At 45.9% G+C, this 6,163-nt stretch overlaps 1 protein-coding gene across 1 annotated transcript in view; it reads left to right on the top strand.

Moving 5' to 3' along the window:
- The first annotated feature begins 1,832 nt into the window (after positions 1-1,832).
- The window catches only part of Usp53 (ubiquitin specific peptidase 53), a 46,539-nt gene continuing 42,208 nt past the window's right edge, over positions 1,833-6,163 (top strand). Inside the window, exon 1 of the mRNA XM_050138674.1 lies at positions 1,833-2,000. The gene's annotated coding sequence lies outside the window, so the exon portion shown is untranslated. The remainder of the gene's footprint in view (positions 2,001-6,163) is intronic.

Below are 6,163 nucleotides of genomic sequence, written 5' to 3'. Positions count from 1 at the left end.
CGGGGAGGGGGGGGGAGGGGGGGGGAGGGGAGGAGAGGGAGAGATCCAAAAGGGGTAAATGGGGTATGGGGGAGCAAATTTATCTCGGGGAGCTATGAAAAGATCTAAGGAAAAGAAGTATTCAGTTGAGACTGAGCTGATCACGAGGCCCTCGCAGGATGACAGAATAGTGGGGATTCTGGAATAGCGAGCGTGAAGAAACTGAGGAAATGTCAGGTGTGATTTACCAGTATTGGGATAAGATCACAAAGGGCAATGCAAATGATAATGAAGGAAGGTGCCTGAAAAAAGTTCATTTTCATGTTAGAAAAGATACTAATAGAACGGAGGTCGGAGGAAGAAATTAGAAGATAAAATGATCCCTTGAAGGATGAGGGAGAATTACAACAGGTGGGTTTGAGAGATATTTAGACTTGGCAATAGTGAGGTGGGATGAAGAGAAGGGCTCTGGGGTGACATTATTTGAAGAACAGAACAGAAACAGTACAGATGAATGGGGAGAAGACTGCTCTCAGGATAAGATAAAGATGTCCAGGCTTATTTTAGGACATATTTAAGGCACTCATGTGAAATCCAAATGGATACCGTTAGACGGATCCAGTATGAAGATACACACCTCGGAGTGCTCTGTATTTAATAGAGCTGATAGGCTAAGTGGGTGATGAGGAAGAGGTGGCTGACGACAATATCAACACCATAAAATGGAGTGCTGCGAATAAAGGGTCCAGAGGAAGAAAAAAGCTCCAAGTACATCAGAGAGGTTGATGAGGGGCCAGGAGGACATGGCATAATACCAGTTACTTTAACTTCCTAAGAGCCGGTTTCTCCTCCCTCCACTCCTGCGGAGGGTAGCGTCATTTCGTTCTACTTCTCTTATGTGGTAAAGAGGCTCAATAAATTCTCAGAGATTCAGTTTCAAGCGCAATAAACTTGCCGCATGTCACCCACCAACTTCTAAGGCTTCCTCATCGTCTCTTCAGGTAAGCTTTAGAGTCATCTGTGAGCTCACCCAAGTCTGTTTTTATCACTGCGTTCTACACATACCAGCTTGGGAAAGATCTTTCAAGACCACGTCTACTCTGGAGAGATCTTGATAGCCAGACAGCCAGGCAGGTTTTTTGTTTTGTTTTCTCTTTTCACTACGATCCCTAAGGAAGGTTTTGCAAAGATTAGCTTGGTTCTCAGCAGCAGCTTCCAACTGAAAACCTGTTCCAAAACACGGAAACGAAGCTGCCAAATTTCCTGACAAATATTAACCGGGTCAACACGCTAATTAAGGTTTTTATTTTATTAACGGTCACGAAACCACCAGCGAGGGGAAAATACATTCACGCCAAAGGAAACCATTCAACCGCCAACAAACCGTCCCGACTCCCGGCAAGCCGTGAGGACCCCGGGGCGCCGAGCCAGCAACGGCTGGATCCGCGGAACCTCGGACCAGCTCCCGCCGGATCCGCACTCGGATTACAAAACCGCATACCAAGGCGGAGAACGGCACAACCACCGCGTCTGCTGTGGACACAGTCCAGTGCCAGGGACGCCGCTCGGGTGGCCGCCACGTCTTTTCCCCCACGGCCCGCCCCGAGCGCCACGCCCCCGCGTCAAAAAAAAAAAAAAAGCCCTGTTCTCGCGGGATCTCGCGCCTCACAGAGCCCCGCGGAACTGGAGCATCACCCGCAGGAAAGCTGGGAATTCACGTGCGGGGGCGGGGCGCGGCGGGAGGGCGGGGCCTGCGCCAGGGGGCGGAGCGTCCTGACGCGAGGGAGGGAGGGCGGGGTCCGGGGACCTGTTGATCGCAGGTGTCACTGGCCAGACCGGCCCCTGGCTCTCGGGTGTGCGCGCATGCTCTGCGCGCGTCGGGCGGCCGAAAGCGGCCGTGGCTGTCTGTCCCTGTGCGCGTCGGTTCGGTTCGGCTGTCACGACGTGGTGGGTGGCGGCGCGAGGCGGAGGCGGGCCGGCGGGACTGCAAAGGCTGCGGCGCTCGGGAGGTCGAGCTTGGGGTGAGTCTCGGAAGCCCCCGCTGGGCGGAGGGCGGAGGACCCGCGCCCCCCTCGGCCTGCTCCCGCTCGCCCGCCCGCCCTCCCGCCCGATCGGGCGCGCTGAGCCCGGTGGCCGCGGGCTGACGGCGGGATCTGGCTGGGTCGGGATGTGCTGTCCAGGCTCCTGTCCCTCGCGGTCCAGCCCCGCTGTCGCCTGGGCACTCAGCCTTCTCCGGGGCTCCCGCATGATTGGCGTCCCTCCTCGGGGGAGCGGGCTGGATTGGATGCGCTAGAATCTTGGGGTGGCGGTTTCTCAGTCGCTGTACGGAGATGGACAAAGTTAATGTTTAGCTTCCAAGCGGCGCTTTACGGTACAATTACCCGAACTACTCGGCGGCGGCGGCGCAGGAGAACAGGAAGTGCCTGCACAGGTGTAACAGGGAGGCTCTGAAAGCCTGCAATCTGAGCCTGTTTGGAGGTTTTGTTATTCTCAGGGGGTTTGCTTTATCCATGCAGAACCTGATAAAGGCTTCCAAAACATAACCTCACGTCCTTATCTCTTTGCAGTTTTCCATATCTGGAAACATACCCCCCCCCCAACGATATTTTGAAGGCTGCTTTTGAGGTACATGGACGGTAAACTTAAGTACTTTGTGATTAGCACTGAAACATTTGGAAAACAGCATGCTAATTTTCCCATTTAAAAGGTGTAGCAAGTGCTGACACGAAGTTATGATGGGAAGAATTAGTTAAATTGTTAACTTGTCAGTTTTATTTTCTGTCGTCTTCAAGTCTGGGATGACGATGACGGTCCTTCATCCTGTTAAATAAAAATTAATAGGAAAAACGAAGGAAACGTTCCGCAAATGTAATGTGTGATTCATCCAAACAGACTTAACTGTGGGTGGGAGCTGTAGTATGAAAAATAAGGCTTCTGCCTTATTCTTTTAGAGGCTTTTTAAATGAACTCCTTTAACACCTTGTTTAGGGCCATGATTACTGACTAGACACTTAATGAAAGTGATTTATTTGGTATGTAAATCAAACCAATGATAGTATCAATGGGTACCAAGAGGTACACTTCCCGAACTGTAAAAATCAAGAGACCCCCCCCATCCCGAAGCCTTTTCCTTAGTTTTTTTTTTTTAATTCATAAAGTTGTAGGTCCAACTCATGGGACGTGACACTAATAGTTCATTAGTGCTTTCTCTAAAAGATGTAGACGTCACACTGCTTTTAAATAAAAAGTTTGTCATTTTAGGGTAGGACGCATTTTCTACTTAAAGAAAAGAAAAGCCCACGTGCCCTTCCCGTTTCAGTCTGAACTCTGTCTGATTCAAGATACTTTTTATGTTGTTTACTCTCAGACATTTATTTTGACTGTGGTGTCAAGAAGTGCGGTTTTAGTGTCCAAGGGCTTAGAAGTTTGTTTTAACAGGACGAAGTTTAACAGGACTGGAAAGAAACTTAACCTATTTTAAGGGGTGATGATGCACTTTTAGAAGCTAAAGGCAGTTGCTTCCATTTCGAGACTTGCTGGACCTCCTCTAGTTGGAGAAGGGACGAATGTTGCTTGACTCCACAGCTTTCTGAAAATACATTTGATCTCTACACAGTGATGGTTTACATTAGCAGACCCAGGTGTGAAGTTACTGAAATACCTAGCAGACTTGTTGTTTCGCTGCTGTAACTATAAGGTGCGCCCTAATTATAGACCCTAATGACAATCCGCAGCAACCTTGGTAGCTTATATAGTGCATGTGCAAACATTTCAGACACAATGTGCTAAGATAGGGAGCTCTTCATGAGATCTTGCGTTAAGGAAGGACGTGTGTCATCTTGGAAAAGCAGAAATTAGTGTGAGTACAAATGTGTTGGTATGGGAGATGATTCACTTTGTATCTAAGTGATTTTTAAGGTGTTTGTTTACAGTGTATGTATATAATAGAAATAGGTGTAACTGCTCCGCCATACATATAAAAGCCTTACAAGTTTTTGAAATCTTAAGTAATTTTATATAACACCCGAATCTTGGCAGGTTAATTTTTTTTAAAAAAATAGGAATAATATAATATATGTGTGTATGTGTGTGTGTACTGCATATAGAGAGAGGCTAAGCAAACACATTTGTACTATTCTTTTCAAAGTTAATTCATATTCTCTACTAATTCTTTATTGGTCCCTAATCATAAATGTAGTATTTACTTATAATTTTATTATTTGTCTTCCTTTGAATAGCCTAGGCTAACCTCAGACTTATAGTCCTCCTCCTTCAGCTTCCCAGGTGCTGAAATAATAGGTGTGCACCACTATATGAGGCTTAGAAGTGAATTTTAATATATTGGTTTTCTGTGTGACTTTGATTTTTTTTAAAAACATGCCTTTTTCTTTAAAATCAAAATGTTATCAGGAAAGGCTGTCTTGGGCCACTGGAAGTGTCTACAGGGCTCAAATTGTCTCATCTATTCATATTTGTAATTTGGGAAATAACATTTTATGTAAACCTTCACTATTGTAGGTGTGTGTATGTGTGTGGTTGTGTTTTGGTACTGGGGATTGAACTAAATCCCCATGGTAGGCCAATGCTGTGATCACAGAACTTCTACAACTTCAGTCCCACCCTAACTATTCTAGTAAATAAAATGGTAGCCTTTCAATAGTGTGAAGTTTTATCATATTGAACTGTTGGAGGAGGCCGCTAGTTAGTTCTGGCCGTTTAGCCCCAAAATAATCACACAGAAACCATATGATTTAAATCACTGTTTGGCCCATTAGCTCTGGCTTCTTATCAGCTAGCTCTTACATTTTAATTTAACCCATTTCTAGTAATCTGTGTATCACCACGTGGTTGTGGCTTACCAGGTAAAGTCCTGTCTTGCTCCGGTGAGCCTACATGGCTTCTCTCGACTCTTCCTTCTTTCTCCCAACATTCAGCTTAGTTTCCTAGCTCTGTTCCTCTATAGCTCTGCTATAGGCCCAAAGCAGTTCCTTTATTAAACAATGATATTCACAGCACACAGAGGGGAATCCCACATCTGTATGGGTATTTTTGCCTGAATGTATGCCTGTGCACCATCTGTGTGCTGGGTATCCACAGAGGCCAGAAGCTCACTAGAATCACCTGGGACCAGAGTTACAGATAGTTCTGAGCAGCCATATGGATGCTGGAATCCGAATGTAGATCCTCTGGGTAAGCAACCACTGTTAACTGATCAGCCATCTCTCTGTTTCTAATTTAGCTTTTGAGTTTTTCTGGGATAGGTTTTTCTAAGTAAACCTTTTCTAATATACTCAATGTGCTAGGTACTAGATATTCAAATATTAATAAAATGTTAAGTAATAAGTCAGAAATTTTTCCTTATCTTTTATTTTGAGACAAGGAATTCACCATTGTAGCCTAAGCCAACCCAGGAGGTGCTAACCTCCTGATTGCTGTGCTGGTTGGTAGGCATGAGCAACCACTGCAAGCCCTAAATTCTTTCTTCTCTAAGCCTTATTTTTGGCCATCTCCTCCCCTTATTGAGTTTCCAAAGTTGAAAGGGTAGTGGGTTAGTTTCTCTCTCTTAGGCCCTTACTTTTGTCAGATTCTGTTTCTTTTCCCATTCTCCTTTCAACTTCCAACCACACCACACTGCTGAAGCAGATTCTGATTTGACAGAGGATGGTAGGCTACTTCATCCTTGGGTTACATTGTGTTGCTATAGAACTCAGAGTACCTGAGGAAACCTGGAGCTGTGTGAGCCATCATCATCTCAAGATTAAGAAGACGACTGATCAGGAAAGAGATGTTAAGGCAAATTGGGAGGCATTTCAGGCCTTTGCCAGGTGCCCCTTCTATTACTTTCTCTGGCTAGGGGTATCCTCATGTTATTTTATGAGGTAAGTATCGGAACATGGATTCCATCTTTGTCAAGAGTCAGGTAGACATTCTTTGCCCATCAGTACTTCATGCTTAGGCTTTTTCTAAACATCCTAATCTGCATATCGAAGCCCTTGTCTTCTAATAACTTTCCCAAACTTAGATAATTGCTTGAGCCGCACAAGTTTTCCCTCCTCTATAGTGCTGCCATATAGGCATGGCGTACTTCTACTGTATCCTTGGGGGTGTAGTACCGACACTGAGCTGGCTGCCAGAGGGTAGGAAATTGTCTGTGTCTGCAGCCCAAGGGCAGCCTGGTCCCAGC

This window comes from Alexandromys fortis, unplaced genomic scaffold (assembly GCF_014885135.2).
Source record: "Alexandromys fortis isolate MF-2015 unplaced genomic scaffold, M_Fortis_MF-2015_v1.1 scaffold_19, whole genome shotgun sequence".
NCBI classification, from domain to species: Eukaryota; Metazoa; Chordata; class Mammalia; order Rodentia; family Cricetidae; genus Alexandromys; species Alexandromys fortis.
This window is presented reverse-complemented; position numbering and strand designations above follow the sequence as displayed.